We start from the raw sequence: 18,559 nt of genomic DNA, 5'->3' as shown, positions 1-18,559 counted from the left end.
TTAGAAATATGACTTTAAAGGTTTTTAAAATTCACACAGTTCTACATTAGGGTTCTAATACAAATATGTTAAACTGTCCTATTTTACAACAATAAGTTGTTCTTATCCCAAAGATATAAATAGTTTATACTGCATTTCTTTGATTTATTTTCTTCCTTTTGGTTTCAGCCATTTTGCCTTTTGTAATAGTATTTTCTTCAAAGTTTAGTACAGAGGTTTTTCTTTCATTCAACCTGAAAAAACTGAGAGATCCCTGCATCAACATTAGGGATCTCTCCTACTGCACTTTTGTATTGTGAAAGTGGGGACTTCCCCCCAACCCACACACACACCCACACCATGCCAAAATACACTAATTAGTGCCACAGCCATTGCTTGCAAGCACTGACACAATGTTCAACAGAAGCTGGCCGTTAAACCAGTTTCTGTTGAAAAGACAGTGGTACATGCGTACTGAAAGTCAGATGGTTACTGAACTAGCCGATTTTCGATACGTGTATACCCAGTTTAAGTTAAAGCTGATCTCCAGTCCTACCTTTAGTCTTGAGCAGCTGTACAGGCTCCTCTCCTGTACTCACAATGTGAATTAGAAGCTGCAGAAAGTTATATGGAGTTTTCCTCATTTCCTGCCTGGAGGACATTCAACATCATTCAGCCCTTTCTTCGTTGACTAAACTTTTCCTGACCTGCCCCATCAATGAATTGTAGTTCTTTCAGGCATGGAGGCTCAACAACATACAGTATATGGGCATCACAAGATCTTTTGAATAGCAAGTCTGTCTCCCTTTGAAGTTATGAAAGTAATCAAGAAATCCTTCTAATATCTCTCCATTATCAAGTGCACCATTATAAAAATGACTGATGACTTTGATGATGTTTGATTATGTAATGATGACCAAATGACCTCCACAGTCCTTCAGTGATTAGCTGTGTAGCTGAAGGAATATGACTAAAGTAATCCTGTTCAAGTGTGATATTTAAGAGTCTTCATACTTAAATTATCTCTGCAGAAATGACAACTTCTTTTGCATAATTGAAAGCCTACATTCTGCTATTGTCGGTATCAAATTTTAAAATACTTATCTTTCTTGTCAGTTTATGGGGGAGTTAATCCAGGGCTGTGATTTTACCATTGTACCAAGTTCCATTAATATTCTATAAAAGATTGAAGAATTATTTCTGAACAAGCTGGACCACTGCAGAATAAAAAAATCCAGTGGGGAATATATGACATCCTGCCAAGTCAATTTCCTTTTTTTTCATGTAAATAATAAAATAAGCAACATTTGAGTGTTTCCAGTTACTACTGAAAAATTTGAATTATGTTTGTAGCAGTAAAGTATGTTATTTCATTACATCACTTCAGTATCTAACTTGACATTGTTGGAGAAGCAACAGAAAATAGCTTTTTATATTGTGAACTATATACAGTATCTCACTAAAGTGAGTACACCCCTCACATTTTTGTAAATATTTTATTATATCTTTTCATGTGACAACACTGAAGAAATGACACTTTGCTACAATGTAAAGTAGTGAGTGTACAGCTTGTATAACAGTGTAAATTTGCTGTCTCCTCAAAACTCAACACACAGCCATTAATGTCAAAACCGCTGGCAACAAAAGTCAGTACACCCCCTAAGTGAAAATGTCCAAATTGGGCCCAAAGTGTCAATATTTTGTGTGGCCACCATTATTTTTCATCACTGCCTTAACCCTCTCGGGCATGGAGTTCACCAGAGCTTCACAGGTTGCCACTGGAGTCCTCTTTCACTCCTCCATGATGACATCACAGAGCGGGTGGATGTTAGAGACTTTGCGCTCCTCCACCTTCCATTTGAGGATGCCCCACAGATGCTCAATAAGGTTTAGGTCTGAAGACATGCTTGGTCAGTCCGTCATCTTTACCCTCAGCTTCTACTCACTTTTGTGACATACTGTATACATGCATTATACCTGTCTATACCAGTAGGTGGCACTGCAGTATTATAGCATTTATTCTATGATACAAAGTAATGACAGGATGTACCGTCTGTATTCAAACGTGTAGTTGTATCCTCCTGTTTCCTGTTCAATGATAAAGACATGCTTTGATATCCTCCATGAAAGTAAAGGTATACTCTGCATACAACAAGCTTCCAGCGCATAATTCAATAACCTGCTAATAGATATTACTTTGCAAATTAGGACCCCCTTCAAACACAACAATGATATCCTATTAAACTGTAATCAGACAGACACCAATCTACAAAGTGGATTTATTCAAATGTAATCCTAATAATCCCAATATCATATAATCTGTCACCCGTTAAAGGGTGTATACAAGTCATTTTGTTAATGTATTTGTTTTGGATGGGGCAGAGTTAAACCTAGGTTTAACAGATTATGTAATAGAGAAATATATATGTTTTTTACCCTTGACTCTCTAGCATTAAAGGGACATAAGGAAGAATTAGAGATAAACAACATATTTTAATGCAATGTGTTCAGAAACATGTACATTATTAAATAAAAATCCCTCAATATATCTGTTAGGTTCACATTAATTAGTAGGAAAAGGCATCACCATTAGAATTTCTATTTATTACAGGTATTTGTATAATGGCAACAATTTATGCAGTGCTTTACCAGTGTTGTGCATTTGCATCAGCTCCTGCCCTTGGGGAGCTTGCAGTCAGAGGTCCCTATCTCACATTCATACACACACGTGCTGGGGTCATTTCAGATAGGAGCCAACTTACTTGCCAGCATGTCTTTGGAGTATGGAGGGGGGGAGGCCAGAGTTCCCAGATCAGACCTCTGCAGGAAGGCATGGGGAGAGCATGCACATTCTATGAGGTAGTGCCATGGTTGAGATTTAAACCAAGAACCCTGACGTGTCCAGGCCAAAGTGCTATTATATATATTTCTATATTATCACGTATTTTGAGTATTACTATAGTTGGATGTGCTTTGTTAAAAAAAAAATCACTTTAACTCACAACAGCCATTGATTTGTGTGAGTGAATCTTATTGGTTGCTGAACTTTCCAAGATGTTTTTTTAAATAAGTCATCGAATGTTATGTAATGTAATAGTAATATGTGCCTAAATGTACTGGTGAGAAAAATGTTTTTTTTTTCCTTATTACAGTTTTAACAAGGCTGCACAAGGAGCAAAACAATTAGAATGGGATGAAGTTAGGGGTGACATCCAATCACCATAAACCTGTGTCTCCTAGCCTACATGGTCCAGAAGGTGGCCAAACAGCAGAAACCAATGACTTTTCTTGCACACCAAGGGTACGTTTTTTTTTTGTTTGTTTTTTTTTTAATAAATGATTGAATACCACATACATTCCTTATAAATAGGGATGAGCAAAATTTAGTTACTGCCTACATTTCGCAAAATCTGTGGAACTGAAGTCAATGCAGTAAGTGGAATAACTGTCCAATTCAGATGAAAACAATAGCTATATGATTAGCATGGCATCATTTGATCAACTAATTATAAAGAGACAATGCACCATAATTTTCTTGTATTTTTTCTTATTTTTGGTTGATTTGATTTTCATTTCATGTTTTTTTTAACATATTATTATTATTAATATATTATTATTATAATTAAATATACCAAAGGATAAGCAAAAATAAGATTGTGAATCTCCTATATTTATAACATGTTTTTGGAGTCAAAGAACAGTAAAATAAACAAAGAAAACAAGTGAAAGCCCCCCCACCCATAAAAAAAAAACAACTTTTCAAGAATATTTTTGAATTACATCTTTGCAACGTGTTTGTAATTGTTATGTTATGTTATCACACCATGCATATTCATGAAAACTGATCAGAGTTACACATAATGTAATAAGAAAACCAAAACTTAAACTTAAAGCGTTTGTTGACCCCAAAAAATTCATATCCTGGCCCCTTAAAGCAGATTACATAGCACAGCGCATGTAATATGTAATCTGCCCCCTCTAAACTGTAAAAAAAAAACCTAAACCTACCACTTCCTGTATGCCCCTCTCTAAACAGACCACAATAACCAGGGCCCTGATCACCATGGTCAAAGTGCCTCCCTCAGTGATAGGCTGCTGTCCCCTCTGCTCTCCTCTCTTCCCCCCAACCACTCCTTCCTCCCTGTCAGTGACCTCTCTGTCTGTCTCCGCTCAGCCCCGCCGCTATTAATAAAAGAAAATAAACCAATAATTGTCAGTGCCAGCCCTCTATTAGTGTTGTCTTCAGGCCGGTCACGTGACTTGCGGCCACTTTACAGCTATGAGATGGGATTCTACGGAGAAGCAGTCATGTGACATAAGAGGGAGATCACGGCCCCTCCCGCAGAGGGAGCTGGAATCACCAGCTCCTGTGAGAATATGTGGATTCTCAATTCTGTAATAAACAATAAGATGGGCTTTGATGGGCTTCAGCCACTAACTTTAAAAAACATTTTTTTTATTATTATTTCACCTTGCAGGGCAAAATTACATGGCAGTCTAGGTGAAACTTTGGCAATTTCACAACAAAATAAAGCTTGCGGAAATTTGCTGACTATCCCTATTTATGATCTCTACCTATAAAATATGCCAAGTTTGTCAACCTAAAAGCCTTCTCTGTCTGATAAAAACCTATCTATCCATCATAGTTAAGTTGTGGTATTGTATGTATGTTCTTTAACCTGGGCTACTATTAAGCTTTTGTACTTTTACTTTATTATCATTACAACTGGATTATATATATATATATATATATATATATATATATATATATATATATATATATATATATATATATATTTATAATTTTTTTAAAACAAAAGATGCTTCCATTTTATTCCATTTGGCAGTAAGTTTCTTCACATTTACTGTAAATAATGCTGAATAATACAAGACATGTAAACACAATATATCCGTTAGGATCAACATGACATTATTCCCAAAGCACGCCAGGTATTAAATGAAAAAATGTATCATGTGGAAATTTTAGATTAAGATGGATACCAAAATGTCCAGACCATGATTAATGTTGCTGTCACTTTGAGAAATGGAGATCCCTGGGTTACATTTGTGTTTCTGCACTGTGACCTCATGTTGAACTGTAGTAATATGGGAATCTGTAGCAAATAGGGAACTTTTTAGCTACTGCACTCGAAATGTTTTTGTACCCAAATGGCACAAATCTTTCATTTGTTCTAGCCTGCAAAACCTTTTTTTTTTTAAACCACCTTTATGTAACAGGAATACTCCTCACCAATGCCAGGGGATTCAAATGTGAGCTGCAGTCTCCTACGGATTTTTGATGTTTTATTCTGCAGCCTCCCTGAACTGCTGCGCAATTAAATCTGAACAGTGTGATACCTAACGATGCTGTATTTGAGTTAAAAGAGAGCCAGGGCAAGAAAACCCACGATTGTCAGATAAAAAGATTTTGGTTTTTGTGTACTTGAAGTTTAAGTATGTTTTCTAACTTCCCCAGAGTAAACAGAAGATACTTTATACTTGTATGCATTATTTAGAGTTATTTAGACGTGTTATTTATTTTTTTTGGCTGCCAATTTCTTATCTTATGAAATTCTGAGCCTATAGCAAGATTAATGACTGCCACTAATTAGACTTTTTGGCTGAGGAGGTAAGACGATATTTGTAGCATGATTGATGCTACTGATGAAATAATTTTTGAGGAAGTGTCATGAGATAATGTTTAAACTTTCTAGTTATACAAAGCTGGCACGGTTCAAAGGGAATTGTGTGTCTTTTTTTTCTGGGACTCTGTTTTTGGTACTTTGTAAGCCAAAATGACACTCATATCAAATGTGCCAAAGCTTGTTCTGGATGACTGTGAAGCTTCATAAACATAAAATTCTAGCTACAAATGAGCCCCAGGCATAGAGAAAATAATTTTGTTCCAAAGTAGACTGAAGGCAGAACAAGTACAGTACTGACCTCTAGTGCAGAAAAACAACTACTTGTTAACAGCTTTAGATTTAATTACTTAAAGATTCCACTTTGTTGTCCAGGGCCCAGAGTAGTTGCACTGAAAACATAACCCATACCAAGAGTATGGCTATAGCAAAAGTACCCTAAGCAACTTGGAACTATGAAGTCAAGCAGTGCAAGTTGCCCAGAAACATTTGTCTGTATAGTGATTTAGACTAGCGGCTGCAGCATGTGGAAAAGTTTTGGAAAACCACAAATAGTTCAGACTCATCTATCAGATTGCTATGCATCTAGTAAGTGGTCTTATGGTGTTATTGTTTTAGAATAGCAAAAGTCTAAGTGGTGTTGACTTATCTAAATCCAAAATGTGTTGTATAATTTTTGATAGAGTAGAGCTCCCATTGGGTTTATACTGCTGTCTTTGTGCCTGCTGGGGAAATTCACTTTCTATATTCGTCCTCGTGAGCAATTGTTACTGGGCCAAAACATGAGGGAAAGCCAAAATTTTCAGTTGTCACTAGAACAGAAAAATGGAGAAATATCCCCATAGGACACTTGTCCTGTGACCATTGTCTAAGAGTGGATTTCACTTGTTTTGTATAGATTTCCTTTACTCCCTGTTTTATCTATAAGATGGAAAGTGAAAATAATCTCATATGTTATTAAAAAAAAGTGCTTTAGATAAACTTTGCTTATAATTTAAGGGTGGAGGTTAAAGAATTAACCATCCCAAAGAGTTACTTTCTGAGAAATGGTTAGTGTGAGGTTTTAGATGATGACTACTAAGGATGAGCTTTTGGTTCGGTTCAGGCATTCATCCCAGCATTATATATATATTTGCAATTTTTCTACCACTACTATAGATGACAGCTTTCTTCTTCCACTGTGAGTGGTTATTAAAGCAGAACTTGACCCACCAATATAACGTCAACAGTTACAGTCAAAGCATTCCTTAGGTGATAACTGTTCTACTTACTAGTGTGCTTATGATAGCACTAAACCGAACTGTCAAGCTATCAAATGGCTGGTGGCATAGTTGATCCTATGTGCAGCACCATGACAACTGTAGATCAAACTGAAGCTAAGATTGCCACTCTTTTGGCTGTAAAGGATAGGAGGGTTTAATTTCATTTTAAGGAAGCTATAGCAACTCTAGCAACAAGTGATGTCACCTGGCCCCATTCATTTGCTTGCAGGGAATTTGCTTAATGTTCATGTCTGTCTGCTTACCTCTCCGTGTGATCAGCTTAAGAGACTGGCTGCCTTTCGCCTGGCTGCTTAAGTAATCTTCCCTCAAACATGGCTCCACCCCAGCCTCTAACTGGGAACACTATATTAACCTGTGCACTGCAAGCCAGCCTCGCTGATCAATATTGTGTGTTTGGCTTCCAGCATGCTCCTTGCTGTGTGTCCTATGTCTGAGCCTGTTTACAGACCTTGGCTTGCTCTTGACTGTCCTTGTCTGCTTCATATCCTTATCTTTGGCGTGTTTTGACTATCCTTTTCTGCTTGTTGCCCTGACCTTTGGCTTATCTCCTGACTATATCTTGTTGTCCCAGTCTGCTGCTTCCTCTCTATCCTCCAGTAGTCTACCATGAGTGTGAGCTGGGAGACCCTGGGGGCCATGACCTGGAGCCAGGCTGCAGTGAAATCCATCCCCACCATCAGGGGCCTCTGGTGAACACCTGCTGGCTCTTAGATTCCGCGCCCTGGAGAATCTCATGCTCTAGCTCCCAGTGTGATCTGTGTTGGTGCTCTAGAGGGCCTGCTCTCCTGAACCACTCAGAGCTCCATCCACAGCAGTAGGGTCCACTATCTTAGCGGTGTACTCCTGATCCCAACGGTGTGCATCTGTCACCTGGCCTCTGGTGACCTGACACTCACCCGCGAACTTGCCCTGAACTGAACCCAGGTATGTTCAGTTTATTCTCAGTGGTTACAAACCAGCAAAAACTTTAGAGCACATTTGTTATAAAACTTCTCATTTTTCAAACTGTAGTGGCCAACATTGTGCATGTGGACTGCAATCACTTAAATCTCAGGCACAGTAGGACCTCTACACTGGAACATAAAATATAAGAACCATAAAATTGTACAGATAACCTGAGGTCTGCTTCTCAAGAAATCCATGGACATTGGAAAAGACTGCTGTTTTTATCCATCGAGATCAAAATTAAGCTTATAAATGGGATGGGCGAACAGTTCGGCCCGAGCATAAGTTCGGGCCAAACTTTCTGTCAGGGCTGGGCTCAGCCCTTCCTTCTCAAAGCTGGCCACTCAGCTGTTGGCTAATTGCCAGCTCCTATCTCTCCACAGTGACTCACCTGTTGATGATATCCTGCTTGTCAGTCCTGCCTACTTAGGCCGTCCAGTCCAGATGATCTCTGCCTTCGCCTTGGTCACATCTCTAGAGACGCTGTCCTGTGTTCCTGTTAAAGACTTGCTTGGCTGACATTCCTTCTGGCTCCAGATCCTGCTTGCTGTTCTACTACACTCATCTCTGGGTCCCTGACGTTTTGGCTTGTCTAACTATCCATTCTGGTTCCTGAACTCTGGCTGTGTTTCGACTACGTTTACTCTGTTTACCTTTTTTTATTATTATTAAACAAGTGTGATTTAACTGTACTTCTGTCTCAGTCTGATTCATAGTTTCTGACACTTTCGTTGTTCGGTCGTTCGGCGAAAACATCTGAACAAACGGGCTCCCGAAATCGACCACAGTGCGCTGAACAGTGCATTGCAAGCCCCGATTGGCTGAAGCGGTGAAAGCTTCAGCCAATCAGGGCACAGAGCACTGTCAGAGTCATGACTGGACACTGTCATCATGATTTTATCCAATCATGGCTCTTTTCCGCCCCACAGTATAAAAGTATTCTTTCAATGGCAGACATTTTCAGTGTGATTTTGTCATGGATAGAGATAGAACAGGGCTCTGTTCAGTGCGATTAGTTAGTTAGGGTGCTATACTGTGCTATTTTGCATCAATTATCAGTGTAGAATATTAGTTTAGTGTCAGTCTAGGGATAGTGTGAGTGTAGTGAGGAGGACCATCATTCAGCTTTGCATAGTGTGCAGCTAGAGTAGGGACAGCTCAGATAGTTTCACTGTAGTGTAGTGAGACCATGTCATTCATACATACATTAGTGTATAGCTAAAGTAGGAAGAGTTCAGTTAGCGTCAGTGTAGTGACGGTTGATTGCGTGTATTTGATTGCGTTACTGCCAGTTTAACGCCATTTACGTCTGTGTGCGTTACTGCCAGTTTAACACCATTTACGTCTGTGTGCGTTACTGCCAGTTTAACACCATATAGTTTTGTGTGTGTTACTGCCAGTTAAACGCCATATAGTTCTGTGTGCGTTACTGACAGTTTAATGCCATATAGTTTTGAGCGCATCACTGACAGTTTAACGCCATATAGTTCTGTGCGTTACTGCCAGTTTAACACCATATAGTTCTGTGTGCCTTACTGCCAGTTTAACACCATATGGTTTTGTGTGTGTTACTGCCAGTTTAACACCATATAGTTCTGTGTGCATTACTGCCAGTTTATTGCCATATAGTTTTATGTGCGTTACTGCTAGTTTAATGTCATATAGTTCTGTGTGCGTTACTGCCAGTTTAATGCCATATAGTTCTGTGCGTCACTGTACATTTGCCGCATTTTATTGCAGTATATTATAGTGTATCCATGGAGTGTGTCTGTGTAGTGTGAGTACTAAAATTAAAGTGCACCAAACACCTCTTTACATTGATTAAAGTGCATCTACGTACAGATTTCAACTTCTTCTTTACATTTGCTTATAAGCACCGCCACCTCCCTCCCAATAATGTCTGGGAGGACAACAAGGAGAGGCAGACGTTCCCTTGGTACTGTAAGGGGGCCAGCAACAAATGTGTCCACAGGCAAAGGTGGACATGGTGGTCAGTCCTCAGGCAGGGCATCATTTCCTCTGTTTAGTGAGTTTGCCCATGCTATCCAGCCACAGCATGCAAAGGAGGTGGTGGACTGACTTACTAAATCTTCCTCATCCTCCTCATCCTCTGTCACGCAAGCAGAGACAAGTGTGCAGTCCCCTGCAGTTGCCAGAGTTGATAAACCTGCCTCCTTGTCCACATCTATTTCTGCCATAGCCCCAACATCATCCATTGAGGAGTCAGCTGAGTTATTTGACCACAGCGTAAGCTACTTGCTCCTTGATGATGCCCAGCCATTACTGGATTCAGATGTTGGTTCTGTGGTTGAGGATGATAGGAACATGAGCCTAGAGAGAGGGAGGAACACTGGTAGACAAATTGGCATTCGTGTTACCCAAGCTGCAGCATGTTGCCAAGTTGTCTCCAGTGGTAATGATGAAGATGGAGGAGAGGGAGATGATGATGATGGTGATGAGGAGGTCACTGATGTGACTTGGGTGCCAGATAAAGCAGAGGAAGAAACTGAAGGTCAGGCGGCACAACCCCAAGGAGGCCGACATCAAGAAAGAGTAGAGAGCAGCCACCCGATTCCATCACATTCTGCAGCTGTTATCTCCTAGCCCACTCCCCAAATCTCAGCTGTCTGGGCCTTTTCAACACATCTGCAGCAGATCGCACTGTTGCTATCTGCAAACTGTGTCTCAGGCACATCAAACGTGGCAAAAACACCAACCATTTGGGTACCACATGCTTAACAAGGCATTTAATGTCCAACCACTCAGCCGTTGGCAAGAGCACCTAAAAGCCACACAAAAGGGGCACAAATCTGTCCCTCCCCCTCCTCCTTACCCACTTCAGTCTGCCCCTGCTATATGCCATTACCTCTCAGCAGCCTCCATTAACAGGGATCATGGTATAGCACAGGGTGTCCCAGGTCCTAGCAGCACATCTGCCAGCAGTACACCACCAACTGTAGACTGTACCCAGCAAATTTCTCTACCCCATCTGCTACAGCGGAAAAAAAAATACAGTCCCTGCCACCCACATGCCCAGAGTCTAAATGCAATCTTGTCAAAGCTGTTGGCTCTCTAACTTCTGCCTTTCAGCCTGGTGGATTCTGCCCCCTTCCGTGAATTCACACAATGTGCTGTACCACAATGGCAGGTTCCCAGTCACTACTAATTCTCACGTAAGGCCATTCCATCCCTCTACCATCGCTACAATCCACCTTACTGCTGACACGTGGTCCAGCAAGCATGGGTTGGGATGATATATTTTGTTCACAGCACACTGGGTAACGCTGCTTGCAACTCGAAAAGATGCAGAACAGGGCTCAGTGCTGCAGCTTGTTGTGCCCCCAAGTCTCCATACAGCTGGTGGTGATGATGCCAGACTTGTGAGCTCTTCCCCCTCCTTCTCCTCCTCTGCCACCTCCATGCCCTCCTCTGCATAATTGTCCTATGAACATCAGGTACCCCCTAAGTGTTCAAGGCTATTCCATGAGTCAGGCTAAAAGGTGCCATGGAGTGCTTCATGGAGTGGTGTGTTTAGGGGATGGGAACCACACTGGAGCAGAGATTCTTGCAGCTCTGCAGGGACAGGCCCAAAGGTGGTTCACACCAGGCCAGCTGGAGCCAGGAATGGTGGTGTGTGATAATGGCTTAAATCTCCTGTCTGCCCTTAGACAGGGAAAGTTGACATGTGCCATGCCTGGCACATGTCCTCAATTTGGTGGTGCAGCGTTTCCCAAATACGTACCCAGGGTTGCTGCTGGAGCAGACTCTGCGTGGCATCATGGAAGGGCACAGGAGGCAGAGCAGCAGGAGGAAGAGGACTTCCTTTCCTCTCAAGGCCCACTTCATCCAGGCACTATCATTTCTATGTCACAGAACACACAGTAGGAGAGAGGGGAGGAGGATGAGGAGGAGGATTCTGGCACTTTCATAGACTTCGAAGAAAAGGAAGACATGTGTCAATCTGTAAGTGGTGGCTTTCCAACCCCAGGACCCTTGGCTGGGAGGAGGAAGTTCCAGATGCTGTCATCCTGAGTGACCCCCAGGTGTCTGCTTCTCAAGCCTCTGCAAATTTGAGGCGCATGGGCAACCTCATGCTTCAAAGCCTGCGAAAGGACCCAAGAATTCGTGACATAAAGGAGAAGGATGATTACTGGCTGGCAACCCTCCTTGACCACCATTATAAGGGGAAGATCTCAGAACTCATCCCGTCCCCACAGAGAGTTCAGAAGATAAAATCTCTTGAGGACACGTCAAAGAGGATTTTATTGAACATTTTTCCTGACTCCAGTAGGTTACAGTGTTGTGGAAAATGTAGTTTTGAGTCTTCTGTTGGTGAAGAGAGGAGCGTTGGAGAAGGCATCCGCCTAAGGGTAGCATTTTGGAATTTTTTTAGTGCTTGCCACCCAGGGCTGTCAGCTTCCACATCTCGTCGGCAGCGTCTGCATTACATGGTGGACGATTACCTCTGGGCCAAAACAGAGATGGAGAGCTTTACAGCTGATGGTCCACTGACTTACTGGGTCATGAGAATAGGCCACTGGCCAGAACTTTGCCAGTATGCTATTAAGTTGTTGGGCTGCCCTGCATCCAGCGTGATTTCAGAACGGGCATTCAGTGCTGCAGTCTGTTCACAGACTCCGTGGACTGTTTGACTTTTATAAAAATGAATCAGTCCTGGATTACCAGCTATGAAGCCCCTGATGCCGATGTCACTGATTAAGTCTTTTTGGGATGTGGAATCTCTGCAGGACTTCAAGGCTGCCTAGCTTTGAGGGTGTTCAATCATTTCATCTGGAAGAATGTTTTTGGTATAGGTTTCATGGGCATAATTAACACCCAAAGACCAATTTTTCAGCACCTGTTTGACAGGTGCATATCATTTAATGTTTTTACAGCAAGGTCAATTCTTGCTTTCATCGAGATTACCTCTATAGGGTTACAGTGGGAAGGCACCACCGACACCCAAAGACCAATTTTTCTGCACCTGTTTGAAAGGTGCATATCATTGCAATTTTTTACAGCAAGGCCAATTCTTGCTTTAATCAAGATTACCTTTATAGGGTTATGGTGGGAAGGCGCCACTGACACCCAAAGACCAATTTTTACGCACCCGTTACTTCTATCCAAAGTCAAAATGACACCAGAATGTATCCAAAAAATCTCTAATCTTGTTCCCAGTGCACTACATTGTGGCCTCATCATACACCCTGGCTCCCCAGCTGTTGCTGAGCAAAATAAAGGCAGCTTGCAGGGAAAATTTATTTTTTTTGGCTTTATAAATGCAATTATTGCTGTAGCAGATTCTAGACAGATCTGCCACTTTACAGGTAGACTAAGGGGACCCCCCAGGCACTATACTGGAAGGAATTTTACATTTTTATGCTTTCACTTTAAAAATAGAAAAATCGCTGCTCATTTAAAAATGATGTTTTTCACAAACTTTTTTTTTATAGATACATGTCCCCCAGGGCAGGACCCGGGCCCTTATAACCATTGTGTGCCCAATTACTTGCATATAAGCCTTCAAAATGGTCATTTTTTATTTTTGACGTTAGGGTCCCATAATGGGGTTCAATATTCGGGTCCGAACTTTCGCGGTGTTAGAAAGTTCTGGTTGGAACCAAACAGGGGTCCATTCGGCCCATCCCTACTTAGAAACACAAAAGCCTATTTAACAATGTATAAACAACACAATTATTACAGAACTATTACATGTTACTGTCATAAACATTAAGGTAACATAACTAGTTCATTCGGTATTACAAAAAGCAATATTTTTATGCAAAGTATATTAATCCAGAGCAACTAATCAGATTTACAGTATTTATACTGGCAACAGATCAGTGAAAAGCGACAGCTGATTGAATAACTGCCAGAGGTCATTATACAATAACTGATATCCAATTCACTGTAAGTCAAGGCAGATATGTTTGCACTATATTTGTTTTAATATATAGGGGTACTGCTAATAAACATCGTTTTTGCATGAAAAATTAATGTATAGGAATGAAATCTGACACAGGAGTCAATTATTGAGAAAAGAATGGGTTATACTGCCACCTGTAGGAGGAATTGGACACTGGCAAACAAAAAAAGCCAACCAGGTGTAAGTCCTCCGACTTCCATCATGCTTATGTGTTTTGCTAGTGTACTAGATGACATCTAGCTATTGACATCTTTTCTCTATTGAGAAACCTTTTAATATTTTTATAGCCTTTTTCTAGCCTTTATGGGGTCTTTATGCAGTTATCCAGATTGGTGTACCACCAGCAGTAGCTTTCTAGGCTGTACCTGGACCCCACTGGACTACGGCACTTGCCTGGAATGTGACCATTGGGCACTGGGCTCTGTGCTTGGGATGGCACTTTCAAGATCTCTGTGTGCTATTTTAGGATCAAAGTTATGGTTTAGCCTCTAGTGTGACCCAGTCCCCAAATATTCTCTGAGTACACTGTGTTGGTCATGCATTGGGAGCTACTATTTATTGGAAGGATTGAGTCAATGTCCCCCTTTTTTTGTTTGCACAAAAAGGGTTAACACACTGGAGAATTTAATGCTGCTTCATTAGCTTTAGTGTCATTCATGTGCACACACTCTATACTCTGTTCCCACATTTTCAGAGTAAGTTAGCACCATCCCACCATTGCTTCTATTTGTAAGAGACATATGCATTCACCTTGGTCAGTCGGCTCCCTACAGTGACAAGGTTACCTCTGGACATTTGAACCTCCCCTGCTTCCACAGCTGGTTTGTGAGTACTCATGGTCTTTACCTGGGGTTCTCAATTAAATTGTCTTTGTAAAGTCAGCCATACATGGATTGAAAATTGGCCGGGTCAGCGGGGATGAATTTCGATCCATGTATGGATTAGCTGGTTGTCCACCAGTAAGTCAGTCTGTCGATTAAATTATGTACAACCAGCTTGTCTGGTTTTTCCAAACGATAAGTACTGATCTATACCTGGCAAAATTGGTTATCGTATTCCATAGCTTAGTGAGAGTGATTAATTTTCCTTGCACATTGAATGTGTGGATGAAGAAATCTGTTAATTTATTTTCATTCCACCCACTGGTTGAAAAAGATAAAAAATTATGTATTGCCGGCCGTAAACAGTACAACATGTCAGATTGTAATCACAAGGCGAGCAACCCTGTTGCAACTGGTCCCTACAGTTCACGATCCACTAAAAGTTTGGGGGTATCCTGCAGTGTCCCTCCTCAGGGACCTGATACAAATAGGCTAAATCGTTGCCCCCTGCTTGATCCCATACACTCTTTGGAATTCATCCTTAGCTCTGTCAAGTGTGACTTCCTCATTTTCCTTGTCCAAGAAGGAGTCCTTAACAGCTATGCAAGGTTTAATTGGCCAAAAATGATTGCTGACTCAGAACACAGAGGTTGTAGGCTTATGTCTACACTTTTTTCTCCTGAAACTGTGTCTGACATAACTCAAATGGTAGCGCTCTGATCAAAAAAACACTGAACGAATTCCCTGATCCAAACAAGCAAGGAGGAACTCCTCCTCCTTTTCGAACAAAAAATTTCCAACAAGCATATTTGTAAGATTGTGATTATTAGATCGCTGTCTCACAAACGGGAACAGCCATAGCTAGATAAAAATCCAGCTGGTCTTGCTGAATCAACAGAAATTCAATCCATCTATAGCAATCTTCAAACCATGAAAACTTCTCCAGTGCACTTCTTACTTCATGGTGTTCTGTATGGAGATGGGAAAACTTCTGATAAACTGTTTACTCCTTTCAAGTGATTTAATGATCAGTAGATGTTTGAAGAGGACTTTATCAAGAAGTGGGCTGTCCCTACTGTGGATCCAGAAATATCCCACCTCCACCTTAACAAAACACAAACCATACCTCAGAAAACATGAAGCTTCTCTTAAGACCTCTGCAATGCTGAACTCCAGCTTGCGGGTGCTCACTCCTCTAAGGCCAGTTTCTCCCATACACAATTAAGCAAAAGTTCTGGAGCTGCACACCACTTCCAAAGGGTAGAATCAACTTTATCGCTCAGCACATGCACTTCTGGGTGCAGTGTTGGTGCTTGTGCTGAAGATGTCACTGGGGGTAAAAGTACTAATTTAATCCAGCTGAAGAACTACAAGCCACAATCTGGGAAGTCTTCCCCCTCTGAGGTCAATAAGAGTTCCTCACAGGTTTCTACCTCCAAGCCCAGACCAACCAATTGTACCAGTGTCTCTGCAAAGACTAGGAGACCTCTGTGCTGCTCTTTTATATCTTTTGAGCCATGGAGTTATTGCCTATTGTTACATCATCAGAAAGTTTGCAGATTTATCAGTTTGTTGTTTTCATTGTCTCAAAACCAAAAGGAAGAATTCAACATTGTTTGAATTTTAAGGCTTTAAATGTGTTCAGTCCAAATGTTTGCATGGAATCCACCAGGTCTATCATAGCCTCCCACCATCAGGGAGACTTTCTAGTCTCTGTGGACATCAAGAATGTGTACTTGCATGTCCCTATCTTACCAGCGCATCATTGCTACCTTCACTTTACTCTAGGTGACTTAATCTACCAGTTTGTAGCCCTACTACTTAGTCTGTGTTCTGCACCCAAGGTATTGACACTCGTGCTAGCCTGACTATGCTCCCAGGGTATTCCCATTGTGGGATACCTGGATGATCTCCTATAGAAGGAATAGTTGGCGCACACTTACTGATGATGTGATGTAGATAGTTGAGACCATAAAAGGGTTTGGTTTGATCCTAAACCTTCACCCAGGACAGTTCAGCTTATCCCGGCTGGATAACTATCAAATAGTACTTATATTAAAGAAGAGTGCTACTTAGTACTTTTTGAATGTAAGCTTTCCATATAAAGTAACCCCAAAGGAATTTACAGAAGCATAAACCTTCATGTAAAAAGAAGACATCGCCATAGCTAATGTGATTTACTGGGGGCTTTCTCATCTCTAAACCTGCATAAGCCATGCTCTCAATCAACATAATATAGTATATATGATGGCCACAGACACATACTGTAGTTTATGAATCTGCCATGTACTAGACTTATTAGCTTTTTTCCCATTCTAGAAAAAAAGGTAAATTATTTAATTCCTTATATTTAGGGCATTCAAATGGTTTAATACTTTTTTTAAGGCTAATCATGGAGCTTTATGTCCTATTATAAAACCTAAGTACCTTTTCATGTTAGTGTGTACAGTGACAGTAAGTGCACCACATTTAACTATTATGGAACCCTGGATTCTATTCTTCCAGTACCCTAAAAGTCATGTTTGCTGTGAGAATGAACACAGATGGCAATAAAGCATCATGTTAAATAAATGAGTTGTTATATAACTAGATGAATAATTAAAACCAGAGGCAAAGCTGAGAATTTACTTCCTGCTTTCAACACTTAGCAGCTGAAATATTTAGATCGACATGTAGTGGCAAAGTCATAAAAATTAACATTTAAAACAAATCTATTGACATGCAGGGCAAAGGCAGTAAAAGTGCTAGGAGATGTGCTGATATACTTCTATAATAAAAAGTTAACTTTTATCATTTTTTACCTTAAGTTACATAATGTTGCTTATACAACATAAACTACGGTACTTGCTGCAGTTAATTTAAGCACTATAGTATTAAATCAAAAATCAAAAAATAAACTCTGTATCTGTTTTGAGAGGGCTGGCAATGCACCAAGGCCATTGTTTAAATTGGCTAGCAATGCACCAGGTCATAGTAAAATCTGTACACACACCATTTTTTGAAAAGCAGCACTTCACAATGGAGAGTAGTGCATTACATTGCATTGCAGTGTGTGCAACACAGGTTAACAATGTCAATTCATGTTGTGATGTCAATTCCCATCACTTTCTGCCCCGGTGAAAATGGTCATTAAGACAAACTGAGAGGGTAATTTTCCAAAAGGCAATATTTTTATTTTTTTCGGAAAGCCGGAAAATGGTGAAAACCTTTGTGAGGGTCTTTTTGCTGTATGTGACCCAAAGGGGAGATTTTCCTTTAGTTCCTGTCACTGAGAAACCACAGCAAGTGACAGAAAATCTGTCCAAATGTATCTCTCCAGAGATGTGCCCACTTTAGGATTTTCTCTTTGCTTCTATATACTGTAAAAAGCATACATACTGTGTATATATATATATATATATATATATATATATATATGTGTGTGTGTGTGTGTGTGTATATATATATATATATATATATATATATATATATATATATATATATATATATATATATTACACCTAATAGAATAAAACACAAAACTTTATTGTGCATCAATAATGTTTTGTATTTTATGCTATTTGGTGTAGTTGTGCCTATAAAGTCAATGAACTTTGGTTCAAATATTTCTCGCTTTAAATATATAAAAGCTTTCGGGATGTGGCACTGTACCTTTAGGGTTAACGAGTGTTCATTGTGCTTCCCAATGGTCCCTCTCTCGTTTTGCTTTTAATATACTTTTCTTTTCTTGTTTGTAACATTTTAGATTATTGTATTATCTACTTAGGGACACAGGAATATAGTAATTCTTAGACCTTTGGGCTATACTGCTGCTTTCAGGAGGTTTGGGACAATGGCAAACTAAAAGCATTAAGCTAGCCATTTAACCTCACCTCCATCCATTATGCCTCAATTTTTTGCTGGTGTCCTGGGAGGTTACCTGCCTTTTCTGCAGTTCTGCTGAAAAAAGTCTAACTATATTTT

At 40.4% G+C, this 18,559-nt stretch overlaps 1 protein-coding gene across 4 annotated transcripts in view; it reads left to right on the top strand.

The window, feature by feature from the left end:
• The window catches only part of HS3ST5 (heparan sulfate-glucosamine 3-sulfotransferase 5), a 478,882-nt gene that overhangs the window by 372,901 nt on the left and 87,422 nt on the right, over nt 1–18,559 (top strand). For all 4 annotated transcript variants that reach the window (XM_073627113.1, XM_073627112.1, XM_073627111.1 and 1 more), the window contains one exon: nt 3,132–3,280. The gene's annotated coding sequence lies outside the window, so the exon portion shown is untranslated. The remainder of the gene's footprint in view (nt 1–3,131; nt 3,281–18,559) is intronic.

The sequence above is a fragment of the Aquarana catesbeiana genome, linkage group LG04, assembly GCF_042186555.1.
Source record: "Aquarana catesbeiana isolate 2022-GZ linkage group LG04, ASM4218655v1, whole genome shotgun sequence".
In the NCBI taxonomy this organism is placed as follows: domain Eukaryota; kingdom Metazoa; phylum Chordata; class Amphibia; order Anura; family Ranidae; genus Aquarana; species Aquarana catesbeiana.
This window is presented reverse-complemented; position numbering and strand designations above follow the sequence as displayed.